At 55.7% G+C, this 21,898-nt stretch overlaps 1 protein-coding gene and 1 long non-coding RNA gene across 3 annotated transcripts in view; both read left to right on the top strand.

Annotated features, from left to right (window-relative positions):
- The window catches only part of FBXL7 (F-box and leucine rich repeat protein 7), a 352,858-nt gene that overhangs the window by 690 nt on the left and 330,270 nt on the right, over positions 1-21,898 (top strand). Inside the window, exon 1 of one of the 2 annotated variants that reach the window (XM_049109430.1) lies at positions 7,993-8,141. The exons of the other annotated variant lie outside the window; for it this stretch is intronic. The gene's annotated coding sequence lies outside the window, so the exon portion shown is untranslated. Of the gene's footprint in view, positions 1-7,992; positions 8,142-21,898 lie in introns of those variants that run through there. 2 annotated transcript variants of the gene reach the window in all.
- On the top strand, positions 715-5,318 carry LOC125755015 (uncharacterized). Its single transcript, XR_007410457.1, has 2 exons — positions 715-4,848; positions 5,162-5,318. It is a non-coding gene; the product is annotated as an uncharacterized LOC125755015 (long non-coding RNA).

Here is a 21,898-nt window from a genome sequence, read left to right as displayed (position 1 = left end):
TGCGGGGCGCTCCCGGGACGCCCTGGGCCTCGCGGGCAGGCGGCCTCCCCATCCTCCCGGGCCCGAGCGGCCGGAGATGCGGCCTGTCAAGTGCGAACTTGCGAGTCGGGAAACTTGAAGCTCCGCCTCCGCGGGGGACGGGGACGGGGACGGGGACGTGGGGCGGGCGCCTCCCTCGCTCCTCCTCCGCCCGCGTGGAGCCCGGGGCGGGGGGCTGGCCTCGGGGGGGGGGGGAGGGGAGGGCAGGCGGGAATGCGGAGGGCGGGGCGGCCTGCGGGGGGGCGGGAGTGCACGGGGATGGGGCGGCCTGCAGGGAGGGGGGTGCGGGGTGGGGAGTGCAGGGGGGCGGGGCGGCCTGCAGGGAGGGGGGGTGCAGGGGTGGGGAGTGCACGGGGATGGGGCGTCCTGCAGGGAGGGGGGTGCGGGGTGGGGAGTGCAGGGGGGCGGGGCGGCCTGCAGGGTGGGGGGGTGCGGGGTGGGGAGTGCAGGGGGGCGGGGCGGCCTGCAGGGTGGGGGGGTGCGGGGTGGGGAGTGCACGGGGATGGGGCGTCCTGCAGGGAGGGGGGTGCGGGCTGGGGAGTGCAGGGGGGCGGGGCGGCCTGGGGGTCGGGGGTGCGGGCCCGGCGCCTGCCCCTCGCGGCCCCCCCCAGACGTGACCGCAGGCCCGACCCAAGCATCCCCGCCCAGGGCGACCTTTCGTCCCGCCCTTCCTCTCCGCCCGCTGCGCTGCGGTTTCCGCGTGTGTAAGCTCCTTATCCGGGGCGGCTGCGGGAGCCGGACTGTTTTCTTTCTTTAATGATTTCATTAAAAAGTTAAAGGGCTGTCTTCATGGATGGCACCCGGGGACCTGTGCCAACAAGGATTCCTGGAGAAGCCCGGACACGCCCCAGAACTTGCCAATGTCCTGAACACCCGTGGAGAAAGGCCAGGGGAGGCCCTGCTGGAGCCCGGAGCCCCGGGGGCACGGGCCGCTGCTTGCACGGGGGCGGGGGGCACCCCAGAGGCTCCCCTGATCCCCCGCAACTTGTTCCCAGACCCCAGATCCCGGACCCTACAGTGTGTGCTGCAGGACGACTTCCTGTCTGAACCGCGGGCTTCCCAGCCCCTGGGAGAGCGAGGAGACCGGAGAGCTAATGACCTCCAGCTGTTGCCGTGCATGCTGCTACCTCTGCGTTTTCACTTCAGCTCCAGTGAAATTTTACTGGGATCAGATTTAGATACACTGTGGAACTTTTTATAGGGAAAACCTCTTGGGCTCAGCTGATCCGAGGGAACCAATAGGAAGCGTGGGGTGGTAACCGAGCTTTGGCTGCAGGGACACACTGTGCTTGGATTTCAGCTCCCCTCAGATGCTGGGAGATTCCTCTGTGATCAGCAAAGGAAAAACTGGAGAAGCAGAAAGAACCTGAGCTTCAGAAGATCTTTCCTTGGCCCCCACCCCCGGCTACGCTGCCTTCTCCCAAATAGGGTCCTAATGTAGGTTGGGTTGACCCTTGAGCAGTGTGGGCCTTAGGGTGCCACCTCCCCATGCGGTTGAAACTGGCCCCGGAGCGGAACCGCTCATGGCCTGCTGTTGACCCGAAGCCTGACTGAGGGCATAGACCGGTGATTAACACGTATCTTTTTTTTTTTTTTTTAAGATTTTATTTATTCGTGAAAGACACAGAGAGAGAGAGAGAGGTAGAGACAGGCAGAGGGAGAAGCAGGCTCCATGCAGGGAGCCCGACACGGGACTCGATCCCAGGTCCCCAGGATCAGGCCCCGGGCCGAAGGCAGGCGCTGAGCCACCCGGGCTGCCCGACACGTACCTTATATGTCGTATGTAGTACGTGCTGTATTTACAGTAAAGTGAGCTAGAGCAAAGAAAACGAGAAAAAAATATAATTGAGAAAACCACAAGGAAGAGAGAATAGACTTACAGTCCTGTACTGTGTTCATACAAAAATTTACGTATAAATGAGTCCACACAGTTCAAACTGCGGTTGCTCAAGGGTCACCTGTACTGGGTATCAGTCACCTTCCTCACAGTCCCCACCTGTGCCAAATATATGCAAATAAGCCTGTGGGAATTCGGTGCCCTTGTCTAAAACACCAGAGTTCAAAGAACCTGAAATCAACCCTTCACACGTCATATCTCTATTAAGAAGACTGAGAAGTAAGACGGTTTTAGCAGATTTAGTACAGTTAGGTCTGGTTTGAAATCTTCACGTAGGTCGTAATTTCAAACCGGACCTGAGTTGTCCTAAAGGGGGGAAATGATGCACGTCCATCGGATGTAGCGATTGCTCGACTCTAAAACGTAGGGGTTTGTGGAGACTTTGACAGTCTGCTCCGTAAGTAGATTCTAGAGCTGAGACCACCTGAATTTTTGCAAATAGTGTTGAAATCTCCAGAGGGCCTTAAACATTCAGTATTTCCCATGTAACGGTACTTTCGTATGTAATCTTCCTTCCCCTCGCTCCGGGAAAGCATCTTTTTCATTAAAACAACGAGAATTCTTCGTGAGGCTCACCTTAGCAGGTGCAGCAAGGACGGGGATTCCTCTCCCGTGTACTCCAGTGACCTCAGCGTCACCTTGGAGCTCGCTAAAAATGCAGACTCTCAGGTTCCTCCTCGGACGGAATCCGTTATCACGCACAGGTTAAAATCTGGGCAGGTTCTTGTGGGCAAGAGCGTTCACCGGGGAGCCTGGAGATTTGAGTCCAGCTTCAGTTTAGCTACTGGGACGTTCCTTGCTCAGTTCTCCGGGAACCAAGAAAGACCTGAATTCAGTCCTCTTCTGTCTGCAGAGAGGAGGGGAATTCCTGACGGGCCTTATCTATCAAGAACGAACTCTCCCGCCCTCGCCATTCCTTTTATTTCGCTCTTTACGGTGCCTTAATGGGCCACTTAAGGGAGATTAGCCTGGAAGTGGAAGGTCTGTCCTAATAAATAGGGAAGGGAAGACTCCTGTTGCCATGACATCCCGGAGCGCTCCTTCCTCCCGTGGTCCTCATCCCCCTTCCCTTCCTCTCCGGATGCAACCAGTCCTGAAATCCCCGCTTTTCTCCCTGAACTCAAGGTATAGGTAAATAATGGGCGTTTTCAAAGTTTTTTTTTTTTTTTTTACAGCATGTGGCACAGTTGACTGTGATAATCCTGTAAATCTACATTGTGAACATTCTTTAACGCCACTCGGCGACGTAGAGACTACCACATATTTGTTCCGCTGAATACTTACCGGGTCTTCAGGTTGGGGGTTTCCCTTGTAGCCCCTCCCACCGCTCCCAGTTTGGATTTCGCTACTGGGACAAGCCATCACACCTGATCTTTAGACTTCTAGAACCATAAACGAATACCTCGGTGGTTGGTGTGTTCTGGTAAACTCCTTTAGGGAAAAGTCTGGTTCTTATTTATTTTTTTTTTTTTGTCTCTGTCTTCGTCCACAAGGTATACGTTTCAGCCCGGGTGTAGAAGCCTGGAGAATGAGTTGGAGTGGAGCGAAGGCCTCATGACCATCAGCCTCGACTCCAGTGAAAGCCCAATAGACAGATCTCGGTCAAGCAGGAGGCGGCAGGCTGCTTTCCCTGCCTCCGCGGTGTCGGGCCTCCCCCTCTTGCCCAGGGGTCTGCTGCTGTGTGTTCTCTGCTCCCGCAGGTCGGGGCTGGACCCAGCAGCTCCTCGGCCAAATCCTGGGTGTTGTGGGATTGGAGCTGAGGGGGCCACAGTGATGGGTGTGACCCTTGGTGGCTCTGCTGCTCTTTCGGGCCGCGCGGAGAGCCGGGCGCCTGAGCTCGTGCGTCGCCGCTAAGCCATCAGCACCGTGGGAAGCACATGTTGGAGTGATGATAAGGGCGGCTGGTGTTTGCTGAGCACCCACTGCGACCGGCGGTGTTCCTGGCTGCTGGCAGCACCCTCGTGTGCTCCCGTGACAGGTCTAAGGGCTGGGCTCCTGGAGTCCTCGCTGTGCCAGTGGGAGCACGGCTGCACAGAGGACCGTCACTTCCCGGGTCCCGCAGCTCGTACACGTGGAATGGGGGCCCACGGGACCCACGAGTCCCGAGTCTGTCTCCGCTCAGTCGTTCATTCCTTCATTCCCCTAATGTGTGCTGATTGCGTGTTCCTTCCCGTGCGCCAGGGGCTCTCCTGGACACTTGGGATGCGTCAGCGAGCAGGTCCAGCTCGTGTCTTTGTCAGTCGTGTGTGTGTGTTGGGACGGAGGGAAGTGGGACGGTTTACAGGTGCGCGCACACACAGCAGGTCGGCAAACCACGGGATGCCGTCTAAGGGGCTCAAGTCCTTGAATAAAACCATCAGATTATTGGGGATTGGGAGGAACAGGGGTGGTGCTTCGAGTTGGAATCCCAGCCGAGGGCCGGTTGCAGGGCTGCAGAGACCAGGGCTCGCGGGAGGTGAAAGACCGATCCTTGGGGAGCCAGGGAGCATGTCGTCGGCCGCTGGGACCACCGCTGCCCAAGGTGAAGTCTGTCCCGAGGTGCTGGCTGGAGCGTCCTCTGTCCGTAGCTGCGGGACAGTCCGTTCTGGTCGCTGGGCCTTCATCTGTGTGTTTGCCTGGCGTCTTTGCATCATCTTTTATCTGATTATATCAGATGGTTTGCGACTGCTTTTGGGCGCAGGACGCCTCGGACAGGCCCTGGGTGGCTGCGCAGAGGGGACATGGCCTGACATGCCCAGCGCGTGACGGCCACTCCAGAGATCTCCCTGATTCTTAGAAGTAGGTCTTCATCTTTTGCCTCAGGAAGTAATTCCATTGTGCTAAAAATCAGAAGATGAACCCCGGTGATCGCACTGTTGGGTCAGGTCGATGCATCGGTGCAGCCGAGAGCAGCTTCGATCCGCCGCGGGAAGGTATTTGCAGCCGCTCGGGGGTCTTGAGCGCCTTTAAAACGAGAAGCGGAGAGGGGGCTGCCCAGGAGCCGCGCGGGAGGGGCCTCTGGGGGGGCTCGAGGGTGCCCAACCGCCCCAGGCCTCCCGGGTGGGGGCGGCGCCGTGCGGGGCGTGAGCTGGGGGGTTACTGCACCCGCCCAGGCCGCCTTGCCCCATGTCCCGCCAACATTCTGTCCCGTGAAGCGGCGTCTGGGGGCGGAGGGGCTCTCGTACGTCCCCGTCCCCCCCCCGTCATTCATCATTCCAGGTGTCTGTGTCACGTTGATGTGTTTAGGTCTTAGGGAGAAACCTCTGCGGTGGCTCAGTGGGTGAAGGTCATGGTCCGGGCGTGGGACCCAGTGCAGCCTTGGGCTCTGCGCTCGCAGGGAGCCTGCTGAGATCCTCTCTCTCCTTCTCCCCCCCCCCCCAAGTAAATCATTAGAAAGGAATAATGTGTAGATCTTGTTCTTTCCTGGTTTCTGTGGACGTAAACTCGGGGACCACAGGTTGGGGTTGCTGGCCGCGCGGCCTGGCTCTTGGGGAGGGGAAGGCGCGGCCTGGGCCACCGAGTGGCTGTTACTTGTGCTGTGACCCTGGGACGGGCATCTGCTGGCCGGGGCTGGCCTCGGGGCACCCAGGGCCTTGGGGAGGGGCCCTCACTATGCCCGAGCCCGGGTCCGTGGCCGTGGCCCCTGGTGGGAGGCCGAGAGGCCTGCTGCACCCCGGCCCTGCGGCTGCCCGGCGTCAGCGGGAGCAGCAGGGCCCGTCGGCTCGGCTTCCCCGGGTCGCGGCTCCTTGGGCTTGCTTTGCCTTGTGGCTCTAGACCTGGACATTCAGGACGTCTGCTCGTAGCGGCAACTTGCTCCAGGACCTCGTGCAGTGGGCCTGCCCCGGGGAGTTCCGCGTGGGGGAGCCGGGCGGGGAGGCCGTGAGGACAGGCAGGGCCGAGGGGCTGGGGGCGGTGACAGGGAGGTGCGGCTGGGGACACGGCCTGCACCCCCGAAACACCTAAGGGCGCTTCTGAAGCAGCCGCAGGCAGGTGAGTGAGTCGCAGGAGCAGTAGGTTGACCGTGCGGAGAAGCTGACCGCTCTGCAGAGACCTCCCTGGTGGTTCCCCAAAATCCCCAGGTCGTGTGTCCCCGGGGGGGGCTTCCTTCCTGGGAAGCGATTCCAGTGGGGCCTGCCAGCGAGGGCCTCAGAGGTGGCAGGACGCGGGGTAGCGGGTGACCAGCCGGGTGTCGGGCGGCCCTGAGCTGGGAGGGGAGCCACGGGGCCGATGCTCCGACCCCCCCGGAGGCGGCCACTCGAAACCTCCTGACGCGAAGAACCCCTAACGGGCTCTGCGTTTCCCTCGGTAACGAGATACAAACACGTGGTCCACGTTGTCCCCGTTCCTGCTTGAAGGGGCGAGGACTGTTTCTGGAGCCCTAAATCTCTATGAGGCCCCGCGGCCCCGCGCTAGATGTGCTCATTCTATCAATTCCTATTTAAATTCGAAACCAGTAACAAAATGAAAAACAGTTGTTAACACCGCATGAACTCATAATTGTAACGTTAGAAGCCTCGAGCAACGTGTAGAAATGTTATTGAAACATTTTTTTGTTTGCTACCCTTTCTGTGGTAAATTCCTTTGCAGCATTTTCCAAGCAGATGTAGCAGTGGAAACTGAGTCGAAATTTCTGGAGAAAAATTTCAGGAATTTTTCTGGTACTTGTGGGTTGACCTTCCGGCTGTAAGGAACCCACGCCTTGGCAAGGTGGAGACGTAGGAGGGGGCTACTTCATGTGCCCTGGAGCCTGCTGGCCCAGCTGAGTCCTGGAGGCATCCGGGTTAAGGCCAAGGCCAGGCCTGGCACGTCCCGACCGTCAGCGGCAGTCCCGAGCCCAGGAGGCAGCAGAGGAGCGCGACTAGAAGGAGCCCGAGGGCCCGGAGGGAGAAGGGACATTGGGAGAGACTGGGAAGCGGGGCTCCCGTGGCCTCCGATGTGAAGAGCAGCATCAGTGGTCCACTCAGCCCCGTGTTCCCAACAACGTCTTAGCTCGTGGGACAAAAATAATTGTTAATCGATCTTGAATATTGCCAGGTTTGTTATATTTGTGCTCACTTCATAAGGAGCGGTCCGGAGGCTGAGGGCCCAGTCCTGCTGGGGTGCATGGCTGGGGAGGGGTGCAGAGGCTGTGAGGCCTGGCCTGCTGGGGTGCATGTCCAGGGAGGGGTCAGGGGACTGAGAGGCCTGGCCTGCTGGGGTGCACAGCCAGGGAGGGGTGCAGAGGTGGAGAGGCCTGGCCTGCTGGGGTGCACAGCTGGGGAGGGGTGCAGAGACTGAGAGGCCTGGCCTGCTGGGGTGCACAGCTGGGGGGCGGGGGTGCAGAGACTGAGAGGCTGGGTCCTGCTGGGGTGCACGGCCAGGGAGGGGTGCAGAGGTGGAGAGGCCTGGCCTGCTGGGGTGCACAGCTGGGGAGGGGTGCAGAGACTGAGAGGCTGCATCCTGCTGGGATGCACGGCCGGGGAGGGGTGTGGAGGTTAAGGGGCCTGGCCTGCTGGGGTGCATGGCTGGGGAGGGGTGCGGAGGCAGAGAGGTCGGGTCCTGCTGGGGTGCACGGCCGGGGAGGGGTGCAGAGTCTGAGAGGCTGCATCCTGCTGAGGTGCATGGCCCGGGAGCGATGCAGTGACACCTGTGGTCCCTTGGGGGCAAGGGAGTGCGTGGCCCTTGCCGCTGGGCCCAGGGCCTCCTCCTGCCTGGTCATCACAGGCGCGGCCAGAATTTTGACCAATCTGGGGTTCGTGTGTGGCGGGCGCAGGGACTGGGAGCGCGAGCGTGGAAGGAGTTGGCCCACGCACTTCCCGGGGCTGCCCCGGGCCAGGCTACCCTCTGCTGATAGAGCGTGGGGACCTAACAGGGAGCCCGGGGCTGCCCCCCCATTCTCGGGGCCTCGGTCCCCTCACCTGGGTGGCCAGGCACCTGCTCAGCAGAGCCAGTGGAGAACGGGGCGAGGGGGCCACGTTCTCTCTCCTCCCTAGTCTGTGGGCTGGATCCTGAATTTCCCTGTGGCCTCAAAGCCGTGGATTTGAGCGAGCTGCTAACCCGGGAACGACTCCAACAGGTACCTGAGGACTTGCCCCTCTCCTGCCAGCTCCTGGGGGACTTCGCCGTGAGCCTGTCTCTGACGTCGCTCTGCAGACTGGAAAGGACTTCAGACCTGGATCGCAGGGACAGTGGGAGGGGCGCCCCCGGCATCCCCAGTTCTCGGGTCAGGAGCCTGAGGCCTCGGCAGGTGAGCGACTTGCCCCGATTCCGCACCGAAGGTCAGGGGAGCTCATGCCCTTGCCAGGACTCGGCCTCTGCCTTCAGCGCTAGGACGCAGTGCGACCACGCCGGGGGGTATCACAGGCTCTTGGCACCGGTTTAGGTTCCTTGCACCCCCGGATGACAGCGGGGGCCTGTGGGCGTCCGTCCTTCAAGCTCCTGTGCAGGCACAGCCTGGCTCCGAGGGGTCACCTCTGGCGCGGGGACGGCCTGGTGGCGACGGGATGGTCAGGACGAGAGTGCAGGGAGCTGCTGGGGATGAATGTTCAGGATGAGGAGCACTTGCAGGTGATGAGACGCAGCTGGGGCTCGGAGGGGCGTGCGTTCGTCTCCTCCGAGATGCTTTAGAGAAAGTTCCGTCCCTTGCCTCGGAGGTCAGAGGATCCCCTCCAAACCTGGGGACTCCGGGGGGCACAGGGTTCCTGATTCTCTTCCACCTTCTGTGTCCTTTGCTGTCGAATAACCACATTTCCCAGAGGCCTTTGGACATGGTGAGGGCCTGGGGCGCGTCTCTGGGATGAGCTGACGTCACTGAGGGTCTGTCATCGTGATGGAAATCCACCTTGTTCCTTTAGTTTTAATTGCTTTACTTTCTATTGATTGTCTCCCAGTTTCCATTTTTTTTCCCCATCTCTGCCCACCCCCATGTGACGGGACCGTAGCCCGCTCGTATAGTTCGTTCGTGATACATATTTTTTGCTGAATAATTAAATGAGCATGAATCTGTAGCCGTGGTCTTTGGTGGATCCAAGAGACGCTTATGAAAACTCTTATCATTGTTTTCAATGAATATTTCTGAGACTTTGACATTTTAACTCGGAAAAAAAAGTTTTTCCAAAGAAAAAAAAAAAAGGAAAAGAAAAAAAAGTTTTTCTGGGCATATGCCTTCTTCTGAGGATATTCATCCTCGGACCTTTATTTTTAACATCTTATGGTTGATAATAGTTTAACTTGTACATTTAAGGAATGATGAAACATGTAGTTTTTTTTCGGGTTGCTGAAGACCTTTGAAGACTTTTCAGGTTTACTGCCTCACAGTGTTGTCATCTTAACTATTTTAGGTGATTAGTATCGAATGGAACACTGCTGTGTATTTGTTGAAAGCATAATGTTTGCTTAAACTGACTCGGAAATTGATTTTATAGGACAGCTTAAGCAAATCATTAACCCAAAGACTATTAAAATTTTATCTTTCAAGTGGTAAGCCATTCCTTTGGCTCTGTGTTCCCTGGATTCAATGTTAATAGGATTATGAATCTTTTTGAATTCGTATATTGATCTACTTCATGCTGAGTGGATGTGTCTCTTTTTCTCCTTTTTATTATACGAAACATAATAGTTATTATGTGTGTCCGGCAGGATTGGAATGATGTCTTCATCCTCTGCCTCTGGCTTTCTGCATTACTAAAATCAGAAGTGAAATAATCAGTGTGAGAAAACAAACAAACAAACATTATTGAGCTGTGTGTGGTATATGGATATGTACATGTACTTAAAGCTATATTTGAATAATTCTTTTCTATAAATTTAGTGAAATCTCTTCTTCACACCTAGTTTTTTTTTTTTCTGTATGTAGACAGAAATACGTATCCTGTAAGGAATTTAAGAAATATAATTAAAACGTCATTTATTTCTTTAATTTTAGGGCATGTTAGAGGAACAGGTCACCTCTAACCTGTGAGAAAAAAGAAAAAAGGTCACCATGAGAATCAAGCTAAAGAAGAAACAAATAGTCCAACATATGAGCTTTTTGGGGCATAACGTGGGATAAAGGTGGCTGTACTCTAATTTTTTTAAATTTTTATTTTAAAAGGTTTTATTTGTATTTATTTATTCATGAGACACACAGAGAAACAGAGGCAGAGACCCAGGCAGAGGGAGAAGCAGGCTCCTCGCAGGGAGCCCCGTGCGGGACTCGATCCCGGGACGCCGGGGTCAGGCCCTGGGCCCAAGGCAGACGCTCACTCGCTGAGCCCCCCAGGCGCCCCGGGGGCTGTACTTTATGGACAAGGACTCGTGATGGTTCTGTGTCCTAACACCCGCTTGGAACTGTACGTTTTAGTTTGTTTACCCAAATCTGTGTTCAGCCCAGATGAGTGGATATGCGACCTCGTCGGTGGGAATTTTACACTGCACGCCACCGAGCCTGGTCGGCATTTGTTTTGAAGTGGAAGAGAGGAAATTCAGAATCATAGGCAACACTCATGTGCTCATTTTTGTCTCTCTCTCTCTCTTTTTTTTTTTTTTTTAATTTTCAAGATCAATAGCTACTCCGTTGGTTGGAAAGATTTCTGTGGTCCCGTGTGGACGGTGTATGTTGTGTAACTATTACGAAAGTGAATTTCAAGACCCGACGTTTCTGCCCTGGACATCTTACTCTTCACATTTTATTTTGCATCCGCTCTGCTTATTTAATTATATTTTAATAATTCTCTCTATCTCGCGTCTCTCTTGAAAGACCTCTCCTGTTGATTATCCTGTGAGCGTGTTTTGAGACACGGTGTCTCCTTGGGGAGTCTTTCTCCGCTCCTAAAGCCATAACAACGTGAACTAAGCAATAAAAAGCCAATTCCCTCCCCTTGGTTGTGCTTCGCATAGTCATTTCTTTGATACGGGCTAATAAAAACAGGAAAAGGATCATTTTTGAATGCTTTGGTTGGGGTTGCTTTGCTTCCAATAAGGAAAATTGCCTCACATGGGGGAGCACGGGTAATAAAGATACAGCTAAGTGAGTAATTGTGTTCAGTCTAATGTCAGACTCCCCAGGCTGCCGCCTGCAAATCTAATTTAATCTTGGGATTGCTGTGTGTCCACCGTGGTGCGTAGCTGTGAGCCTGCTGCCGCTCCCCATCGCCTCTCCACAGCTACTGAAGATGAATTTCAGATGCTACTGCAGATTTTTGATGTGGGTGGGTCCCTTCTCCCTTAGTGATGTTTGCAAGTTAACAAAAGGGCTCTGGATGTTGACCAAGAGTGAAGGATGGAACACAGTGATGGGTATTGTGGTGGCGGAAGTGACCGTAGGCCACCTTACAGAGAGACGGAGGCGCGGGGAGAGGAAACCGCTTCGCCCGAGTCCTGCAGGTTGCAAGGCTTTAGGACACGATCGTTGACTTTCTTCGTCCGGCTGCCTCCAATCCATGTCTTTCCTCCTCATCGTGCTTTGCACCCCTTTCTTCTTACTTTAAGACAATTGGGGGTGAGTGTCCTCTCTGCTGTACCTCCCTATCCGGTAGCTCCTGTGGGACCGACCCCCTCAGACCCTCCGCTCAACAGGGTCTTGGCACTGATGACTCATGGCCCGGTGCCTCTCCAGAAATTATTCTCACCCAAGGCAAAGGAGCAGCTCCCATCACATGACTGATTGAGGCAGGGATATTGTTTGGGATGCTTGGAATGGCCCTCTGGGGTCCAAGGTCCCCACGGACGCAGCTGAGACAGACCATCATCTGTCCGTCCACTCTGCTTTCCCAAGCGTGCTCCTGAGGGTGAGTCCCAAGAAACTGCCCCTGAAATCATCACAGAGGATGATTTACCAGGACACCCAACCTAAGACGATGGAGAGGTTGGACCAGGGTGCTCTTCTGGCAGGGGTCAAGGGCAGGATGGCCCTGCTGGGAGAACCGTCTTCTTCCTGGGAACCCCGGTGGTCCTGACGGGAGAGTCTCCAGCTGAGAGGTGAGAGACCTGCACCGCTTCTGTGCCTGGGGACCTGGTCTCATCCTTCCACTTACAGATCAGGAAAGCAAGCCCCGTTCCCTAAAGTAACGTGACCAACAGCACATTGCTAGCTGGCAGGAGGAGCTACAGCAAGCCCGGGGGGCCTGTCTGCTGCTGCCGGTGCGGATCTGGGAGGGCCATTTTGGAATTTGTTCCAAGTTGTGCTGCTGTAACTCATTGACTGCAGATGGGTCTAGAAACCATTCATCTGTCTGACCCATTTGTTCAGCTCTGGCCCAGAAATCTCAATAATTCCTACACGGCCTTACCTTGCGAACTGTCTACCGTCCTTTGAAGAGCGATCGCTGAAGCTCACCAGGGTTGGTCCTAGAATGGTGGAGAAGAAGAGATGGTGTAGCAGAAACAGATGGTCCTGGTTGTTTTTGCCTGAAATCAGCATTTCGTGTTAACTGGCTATTAAGAGGATTGGGAACTTGGCAAAGGCTTACTACATGATAGAGCGGCGGCAAGTACACATTCATTAGACGGATGAAACATGCGGCAGCGGGTTGAAGCAGTCATAAGCTAGATGAAAAATGACTACAAATTAATATGTGGTCTCATGATCATCCTAAATAGTTTATTAGTCATTTTATTATGCTCAAATAATGTTCCATGGAGATTATCAAACTATTATAAGCTCAGAGTCACGATCCTGAGAAATTTGGAAGTAATTGAAAAGCAAATTATTGGTTTACTATTATTGCTACTATAAGGATTCGGATTTTATATAGTTTCCTTGGCGTAATTAACCAGCTACTCTTCCTGAAAACGTTCTTTGAGCCCCATTGTCTGTAAATTAAGTCAAAATATATTTTATTTGGTATTCAAGGCCCTATGTATGCTGTGCTTTCTCTCAGGCTTTCTCTTCTATATGTACTTCATACCCCAGCCCAACTGGGAACCTCAAGTGTTCCCCAGACATTTCTGTTATTCCCCAAGATTTGGGTCCTTTTCTTCCTGGACCATTCTTTCCACGTGATTATCTATCAATGAAATTTTCTCTGATTTCCCTTAGATACATCCTTGGCTATAATGCTAAACCGCCTGCTATGGGGAAACATGTCAGGTGCTCCCAGCTGGATTTACCTTTTCTTCGCCGTGAACCACCGTGGCATTTAATTTGTATGGAGATTGTATGTCCTACTTTGCATTTGGCTGCTCTCCTCTCTCAAGTTCAGTAAGCATTTGGGGGTATCCCTGTACCGGAATCCATGCTAGGTAATGGGTGATTAAAAATTGTGAGAACTTGGGGATCCCTGGGTGGCTCAGTGGTTTGGCGCCTGCCTTCGGCCCAGGGCGTCCCATGTCGGGCTCCCTGCAGGGAGCCTGCTTCTCCCTCTGCCTGTGTTTCTGCCCCCCACCCCGCCCCCCGTGTCTCTCATGAATAAATAAATAAAATCTTAAAAAAAAAAAAAAGTGAGAACTTGATCTTCACCCAAGGGGTCTGCAGTCTGGTGGAGGGGATATGATAAAGTGCTAGAGGAGCCACGTACGGCCAAGCTAAGGTGTGTTATGGGAGACACAATCCTGGCCGTGGTGACCCTCAGTGGGGGATGTCCACGAGGACTTATCTGAAAGACCCTTGAGTTGAGTCTAGAAAGATGAGTGAGGTGCTTGCCAGCCGTGGCTGAGAAGGAGGCGGGTGGAACAACAGAAGGTCAGACGAGAGGGAGGAGCCAGTGGATGAGCCACAGGAGAGGAGAGAGTGTTACGCGTTGGGCCTTACACTCGGAAAGGTAGGCAGGTTGCATGGCCGTGCACGCGTCGTGAAGGTGAATAGCAGGAGGGGGCCGGTGGCCAGAAATGTCCAGTGATGGCAGCTTTGGGCAGATCCAGAGATCACGGGGAAAAGCCTATGGATTGCTCTTCTCCACTTGTGTTTATTTCCGCGTGAAGAGAGCATCATTGACGTAACTCCTGGCTTGGAGAACTTGCCTGGTTGTTAAATTTGGGGAGGAATCAAGTCAACATCTGAGCCCTGCTCTGTTTTCCTCTTGAGAGGGAGCTGTTCTTGGGAAGACGGAGCTTCTCTGGGGGAAGGAAGCTCTTTGAGTAGAATTCTGTGAGTGGACTAGCTTTGGTCTCCTGCTTGTCGACGCGTGGGCTCGAAATTATTAGCCACTTTGCTGTAGACCTAAAACCACAACCACTGAGCTAGAATTCCCAGAAATAAACATGCCGTTTTTCTCTCTGTCTGCCACTCCTTTTTTTTTTTTTTAATTATTATTAATTTAATTTGTCCTGGACCTGGGTGGGAGAAAGCGGTGCTAGTCGTTGAGCCCCTTCGAGACCCTAACTGTCAAGTGGTGGGAGGTGGGAAGAACCGCGAAACGAGAGCAGGTGAAAATCTGAATTCCAGCAGGGGTGTAGTGATTAAGGAGGATGATGCGGGTTTCGGTGATGAAAAGAAGGTAGAGTGAGCAAGATTCGGTGACTAATTGGCTGAGGGGATGAGTGGGATGGACGAAGACCTAGAAGGACCGCGTCTTCTGGCTTGCGTGGTTGCAGGCCACACTCGTTCATACCCTGGTTGACCTAAGGTATCCCTCAGTTGGTTCTTGAGGCCAGGACGCTTAATCTGGCTTTTCATTTGTCCTTGGGGAGGGACTACCCCCCCTCCCCGCCCCCGGGATCGGAGAAAATATTTCAGGGGCTGGTACACTTGGGCATTTGCCCACCTAAGGGGTCCATTCCTTTGTTACCTCATGTGGCCGGTAGATGTTTATTAATCTCCTCCTGTGTGTTGATACCCGTCTTGGCTTGGCCATGACCAGTGATGAATAAAACACTCACTTGTCCTCTGCGAACGAACCCGGAGTCCGGTGAGCAAGCCAGGAAAGCACGAGCGAGGGGCGGGAGTGGGCGGCGCGGTGCTGGCCAAACAGCCTGAGTGAGCGTCTGCGCCCTGCTCCTTGCAAGCCAGGCGACCTCACCAGAGCCTTAGTTTTAGGGTAGCCAAGTCAGCATCTACCTCGAATGCCACTTCACACGTTCTCAATTCTTCTGATTTGGCCCAGGAAACTGGTGGCTTGGCTCTGAATAAATTCTGCCAGAAAGTTAGAAAATTGAAGAAAAAAAAATAAAAAATTAAAAAAAGTTGTTTTTGGAATTCATTTTTAAAACAGGAAATTCCTGTCTCGAGCTTAAAGAAGTTGTCACCGGAGCAACATTAAGTTATGCTCTATTTCTCTCTCCTTTGGACAATCCCTTCAGATCACACTTGACGGAGGGAAATCAGAATGTGGTTTATTTTTTTGGAGAAGCCTTCGTTTTTGAGCTCTCTTGCATCAGGGACCTAGAAAAGAATGTGGGCTCTCTTATTACGACGGCGATTCTAGAGAGTCTTAGGAAGTGGAGAAATGAGGTGTTTGTGGCCTTTAAAGGCAGACCTGGTGTTCCTAGGGCATGATCCTCTGATTTGTAGGTCTGCATGCCATTTCATACAAATATGGACTCTTGAATGTTCTAAAATTGTTGGGGGAAAATCCCACTGTTTCCAGAGTCCTCAATCCAATGTAAAGTACCATTTGCATACGTGAATTGTGTGTGCGCCCGCGCGTGTGTGTATGTCTGCGTGCACCCTGCTGTTCCTGTTTCAGTAGTTACGAGATCAAACCATACGCTGTGCACCAGAGTCTGGGACATTTATTTGCTATGATTTCGGTTTGTCCCCGACGTCACGCAGCACAGAAATTGGAAAGAGGTAGCTGAGGTAGAAGGTGGGGCAGAAGCAGCGATCAGCGTTCCCAGTGGGTAATACCAGCTTTATCTAAAATCACTGTTAATTAAGCGAGAACAGAAATGCCCCACTTTTGTCCTAGAAGTTTGTGTTTCCCATGACTGGGGAGAAATACAGTACCGTCCTGTAAGGAATTTAAGAAATGTGGCTAAAATGAAAGTATCATTGGTGCCCGTCGTCCTCGGGGCGGGGATGCGCTCTCACTCACGTCGGGGCCCTGAGTCTGGAAGCTGGGTGGGACTCCGGCGATGACCTAGTCCGGTGTTCTCCGCTGGGGACCGGCAGGAAGCTCAGGCCCAGGATGGCCGAAAGGACTTGGACCGAGTCCCCGATGAGGTCCGGAGCCAATGTGGTGTGGTGGCTAAGGCTGCGGCCGGCGTGGCATCAGACTCTGGGGTTCCGACTGGCTGTGCCAACTGCCAGTCGCGTGGTCTTGTGCCAGTTCCCTCACCTCCCTGTGTCTCCGTCCGTGCATCCGGGACACGGGGCCGGTAGCCGCTGTCCCCTGCAAGAGTCGTCGGGGGTGGATCGACCGAGGGGGTGCGAAGTCAAGGTGCCCGGACAACGGGTGCTGCTTGTCGGCCACGATGGTCTGCACGTCGGGAACCCGGGATGCAGCAACGCCCCTGGATTCCTGAGGTCAAAGTGCGTGAGTGGCAGGTTGCACGGAAGGACCGTGTGACCCGCCACAGTGCTGTGAAGGGGACGCTGGTCGTAGGGGGCAGGCGAAGGGGGCGGTGGGAGGGTGGAGCTTAGAACAGTGAGCTGGGGCTCGGCGGTTCCTCAGCCGACCTGAGGCAGACTCCGTCGGCCCCCCGGGCGAGGTTTCTCTAGGATCCCGGCTTGAGACACTTTCACTCTGGGCGATAACCTTAGCTGTTGGTCTGGGCGCCGGAGCCTGCCGCTTCGGATGATGCCGGGTGACTCAGAACGGTTGCGAAACTCGACGTTCGGGGCTCCCAGGCCTACGAGACCTCTAGCTCATGTGATGCTCCCACCTCACTGCAGGGACAGCCTAAGGAAATGCCCGGGCTCCCCTCAGAGAATGAGCCTACTGTCCCCACCCGGGCTCGCAGGCTGAGCTCCCGGTCATGCACGGCTTTATGCTGAGCCAAGGCTGACGCCGTCGGACAAGGCTGTCCTGGCAGCAGGTGGGGTGCACCAGCTCGGGGGCGGCGGCCGTGCGCTCGGGTGCCCGGCGGGCTCAGCTGGGGGCAGAGGCCGTGGGGTCGGGATGGCGTCCCCGTGGGAGCGCCGCGGAGGCCTGGGGCCGGGCTTCGTGTCCCCGGGCCCCTCCGTCCCTGTTGCGCCCCTCGGCTGCTCCGGGTGACCTGCGCCCGCCCCGCTCCCCGTCTGGCCCTTCCCCCTTGCAAGCCCCCCACCCCGTCCCAGCCCCCCCGCCGTCGGTCTGTCTCTGCAGAGTTTATATTCGACTGTTGTCTCTGGGCAGTCTGCCCGGTTAGCTTTATTTGTTTCTCATAATTGTACTTAGAGCCTCCGTTACATGTTTCAGATGGAGCTTTCCTGCGGCGTCCTGTGTCCCTTATAACCGAGGGCTTTTCCTGGGGTGTTGTAGCGTCTGGGCATGCAGGTGCAGCCTCCCCTCTCCACAGGGAGCTTTACCAAGCCAGTGCCCGAGTCCGGGGAAGGTATCCTAACGTCCCGGGTCTCTAACAATGGAGTAAAAGCAATACGTTGCCGCCTAGGCTTTCTGTCTAGCTCTTCAACAAAAATAATCTGCCAAATTTAGTTTTATGGAAGATCAGCACACTGATGACGGTGTAAAAGTCCCGGGTGCCCTTCGCCTTGAAATACAAAGCTTGTGCCAGCTTTATTTTATTTTATTTATTTTTTTTAAAATTTGTTTATTTATTCATGAGAGACACAGAGAGAGGCAGAGGGAGAAGCAGGCTCCACGCAGGCAGCCCGACGCGGGACTCGATCCCAGGACCCCAGGGTCACGCCCTGGGCCGAAGGCAGACGCTCCCCCCCTGAGCCACCCAGGTGCCCCTTGTGAAATGAAGGCACAATCCTAAATACTCGGTCCTTTAGTCTCAGCCCAGCTGTGGCTTGAGGCCTTCGATTATTCCCTAACGTCGTAGCAAAAACTCTAAGCTTTAAAAAGCGGGTCTTTGATGATGATGGTTCTTTCGAACCGCGCGTTCACACCTTAGATGTAGCTCGCGCTGCATCGTCCACTCGAGGAGCCACTAGCAACCAGCCCCACACGGCTTTTAAAAGCCCCGGTCACCGCAGTTCAAGATAAAACCATTGGGTCTGCAGGCGCTGCAGCCACAGCGGGAAGGCGAAGCCCGCGTGCGGCGTGGCTGCCCCCTGGGCGGCGGGGCAGGGAAGGCCTCCTAGCCCGGGAGGCCGCGGCCGCAGCGGGTCCAGCTGCCCTGGAAGGCCCGAAGCCGCCGCAAATCCCGCAGGTGCCGGAGCTCCGGCCGCCTGCCGGGGAGCGCGGAGCTGAGCGGACAGAGGCACCTGCCGGCTCCTCCGCGGCCGCCCGGTCGGGCTCCTTGTCCCGGGCTCGCTCCGCCAGTGTCCGTACCCGCGGCTCCGTTCAGGAGCTTGGAGGCCGCGCCAGGGCCACTGGGCTCGTGCATGTTGGAAGTGGCCCAGACGTCGTCCACGCGACTTCTGTTCACATCCTGTGGCTCTGAATCCACGGGTCCACCCCCAGCGGCACGTGGTTGTGGGGAAGGTGGCCCGTGGCTTGGTGGCACCTGTGCAGCCTAAGCTATTACTGGGGGTTGGGTGGGGGGATGGATTTGGGGGAACAGCCAGCGGTTTCCAGCAGGCGCGTAACGTCCGCTGAGGGTTTGATGTTTGAGGTGCCGGTTTATCTGCCCTGGAGAGTCTGGGCGCTAGAGGACGCTACGTGGGTCTCATTCACACCTCGCGTGGCTTTCAGCTCTGCCTGTGGTCATGTACCCGGACACAGACCTCCCTCCAGAAACGAGAGCAGGACTCCGTACACACCTGGTTTTGTCGTTGCACGACTGTGTAGCCGGAGTGTGAGGGTTGTTACCTGGATCCCCAGAGCCGTGGCCCTGAAGGCTGCGGGAGCCCGCGGGAGCCCTTGGGAGCTGGGGACCGAAGCCCCTGACCCCCGTGCTCCTCCGAGCGAAGGCTCCACTAAGGCACTGAGAGGTGGATGTCGTGGCCGTTAGTGAGTGACGCTCCCCTCGTGGATGCGGGGCCGCGACTGTCCCGCACAGGCCCAAGGCACTGTCTTCAGATTAGTGGAATGATACTCTCCTTTTTTGGTTTTAGAATCAAAATGAGGGCTGTCCTTGTGCATCTAGGTTGGGGTTCCTCTACGGCAGGCTGCTGATGGCCGCTCCGTCTCGTCCGGGCATCCAGACCTGGTGGGATGCCGAGCGTCACGATGGACTCGGTGGAGTCGGTGGAGCCTGCGCTGTTACCTGTAGGTTAGGGACGGGGCAGGAGCTCCTGCAGTGGATGCCTGTGCACCAGTACCTTCCCCTCCCTCCCTCTCTCCGCCTGCCTTCCTTCCTTCCTTCCTCCCTCCCTCCCTCCCTCCCTCCCTCCTTCCTTCCTTCTTTCTTTTATAAGATTTTATTTATTTATTTGTGAGAGTCACACAGAGAGAGGCAGAGACACAGGCAGAGGGAGCAGCAGGCTCCCTGCAGGGAGCCCCATGTGGGCCTCCATCCTGTGACTCGGGGTTCATGCCCTGAGCCAAAGAAGGCAGCTGCCCAACTGCTGAGCCCCCCAGGCGCCCCCTTTTGTCTTATTGTTGCTAACCCAGTGAATTTTATCATCTTCCCAGACGGTGTGTTACACTATCTTATCTATTTCTCATAGATTAAATTAAAATGTAATTTTCACTTCAGTTTTTAAGTTATGCTCAAGATTTTCCGTCACATAACCCAGTCTTCTTCAATTACTTACACGTTGACCTTGCTCCTAGAAGACTGTGTACCTGGGGATCCCTGGGTGGCGCAGCGGTTTGCGCCTGCCTTTGGCCCAGGGTGCGATCCTGGAGACCCGGGATCGAATCCCACGTCGGGCTCCCGGTGCATGGAGCCTGCTTCTCCCTCTGCCTGTGTCTCTGCCTCTCTCTCTCTCTCTCTGTGTGACTATCATAAATAAAAAAAATTAAAAAAAAATTAAAAAAATAGAAGACTGTGTACCTAGCACTAAGTCAGTACTGGTATGCAGCCATTTTCCTCTCCCTGCCTCCCTCAACCTTTTCTAGGACGTGAACTCTATCAGACTTAATTCTTCGACCTCCTCCTCCTCCTCCTCCTCCTCCTCCTCCTCCTCCTCCTCCCCCTCCTCCTCCTCCTCCTCTGTAGAGCAATGGCTCTATGGCATGGTGTTACGCTCAAAGGAGCCCTTTGTTGGGTCTCGTGGGCTCGGGGTCAAGAGTGTAGAGGCTGTGATAAATGACTAAGTCTCTGAACCTTGGTGTCTTCAGCTGTGGCACGGAGGTGCTTAGAGTAAGAGTATCACAGGCTTCTGTGACGATGACGTGTCTCCTATTGAATGTCAGCGTATCAGTTGGTGCGTGGCGAGCGCTGCATACGAATCATCCCTTGTTGTGGCTGAAACTAAACCGTGTGCCCGACTACGCTGGTGAGGGGGTTTGTTCAGTACTCAGTAGGCAAAAACATCTTTTCCTGCAATGCCTGTTTCTAGTCAACACTAGCAGGGACGTATTTTGGTTTCCCGAGAATTCTTAGCATATTACCAGAGTTCCCCATTTTAATATTAGGTGACACGGCGCTCCATTGACAAAGGATTTTGAAGTGAGGACGAACACTTCGTGAACAATCTGGTTTAGTTTGTTAAGGGGAAGAAGCCGTGATTGCTCTTTCCACAGCCTTCATGTCTCTGTATTTAGCACTAGGACAAAAAACACATTTCTAAGGTCATTTCTTGAGGACAGATTCTGAGGGATAAACAATTACATCAGTTAAGGGCGCCTGGGGGGCTCAGCAGTGGAGCACCTGCCTTCCGCTCAGGGTGTCACCCCAGGGTCCCAGAATCAAGTCTCGCGTCGGGCTCCCTGCAGGGAGCCTGCTTCTCCCTCTGCCTGTGTCTCTGCCTCTTTCTCTGTGTCTCTCGTGAATAAATAAGTAAAAATCTATGCATAAAAACCAGTCTTATGGTCCTGGAGGCACGTGCTGCCTAGAGGCTAGAAAGGGTTGGATTAGTGAAGATAGGGATGGCAGTGATAAGGGTGGACAGGTTGAGAGAGAGCCCTTGGAGTTTTGTGGGCCCTTCCCCGGCCATAGGGGACGAGAGGGGTGCCGCCCTCCCCCAAGGCCGCTGAGAAGTCCTCATCCTGACCCCTGGCAGGGCTCCTGACCTAGGCCAAGGGACAGAGGGACGGGGTTTCCCGGTGGCCAGAGAGATCCTCCCGGCCAGCTGCTCCAGCGCGTGGGGCAAGGGGAGGTCAGGCGGCTGGAGGTGCGGGGCTGTTCCCCAGGACACGATGGGGAGCAGAGGGCCCGGTGGGCTGAGATGCCCACACACCTGCTGCTCTGGGGCAGGCGTCCCATCAGCAGGGAAGAGCTGCGGGTCTCACTGGACCATGGTCATAGGGTGAGCAAGGGGCGGCGAGAAGAGAGGGGCACCGTCCAGGTCAGGGTACGGCGAGGAGGCCCGCAGGCCCCGGGGGACGCACTGGGTGGTAGGCCCAGGTCGCCGTGCTGCGGGGCAAGCTCGCCCCTGCTCCTCTTCTTTTGTTTCCCTACAGCTGCGCCTCCTGCCTTTCTGTCAGCAATGGGGGAGAAGGGTGCTCATGGGGTCCCCCCGAGGGGTGGGGGCCCGGCCCGGCCTCCTCATCGTGCCAGTCGAGTGCGTTGGGAGACAGCGGGAGGGTGTAGCCCCTGCCGGAGACTATTCTCGACCCCACTTATTTCTGAGGGCGGCGAGGTTTCCGAAGGGAGCTGTGCTGTGGGGCACAGGCCGCTGCTCTCCGTCAGCTACAGACGGGAGATGGGCCCGGCTGTGCTTTTCAGCGGGTTTGCTGTTCTCAGGACAGCCGAGTGCAGGCTGGGCCCCCCGGGGGCAGGCTGGATGCCGCCACCCCCCTCGGGTCCTGCGCACGTGACTGCCCTGGCGGCAGCGGAGGAGGCGGGGGTCCCCGCTGTGTGCTCACACGCGGCACCCGAGCCAGCAGGTCCGAGGCGGCCCTGAAAGCCCCGTTTTGGAGGGATCGCTGGCACAGGGCATATCAAGGGCAGACGTGCTTGGGGAACCCGATGCTGCATCTCCCCCGGTCA

The sequence above is a fragment of the Canis lupus genome, chromosome 4, assembly GCF_003254725.2.
Source record: "Canis lupus dingo isolate Sandy chromosome 4, ASM325472v2, whole genome shotgun sequence".
Lineage (NCBI taxonomy): Eukaryota > Metazoa > Chordata > Mammalia > Carnivora > Canidae > Canis > Canis lupus.
This window is presented reverse-complemented; position numbering and strand designations above follow the sequence as displayed.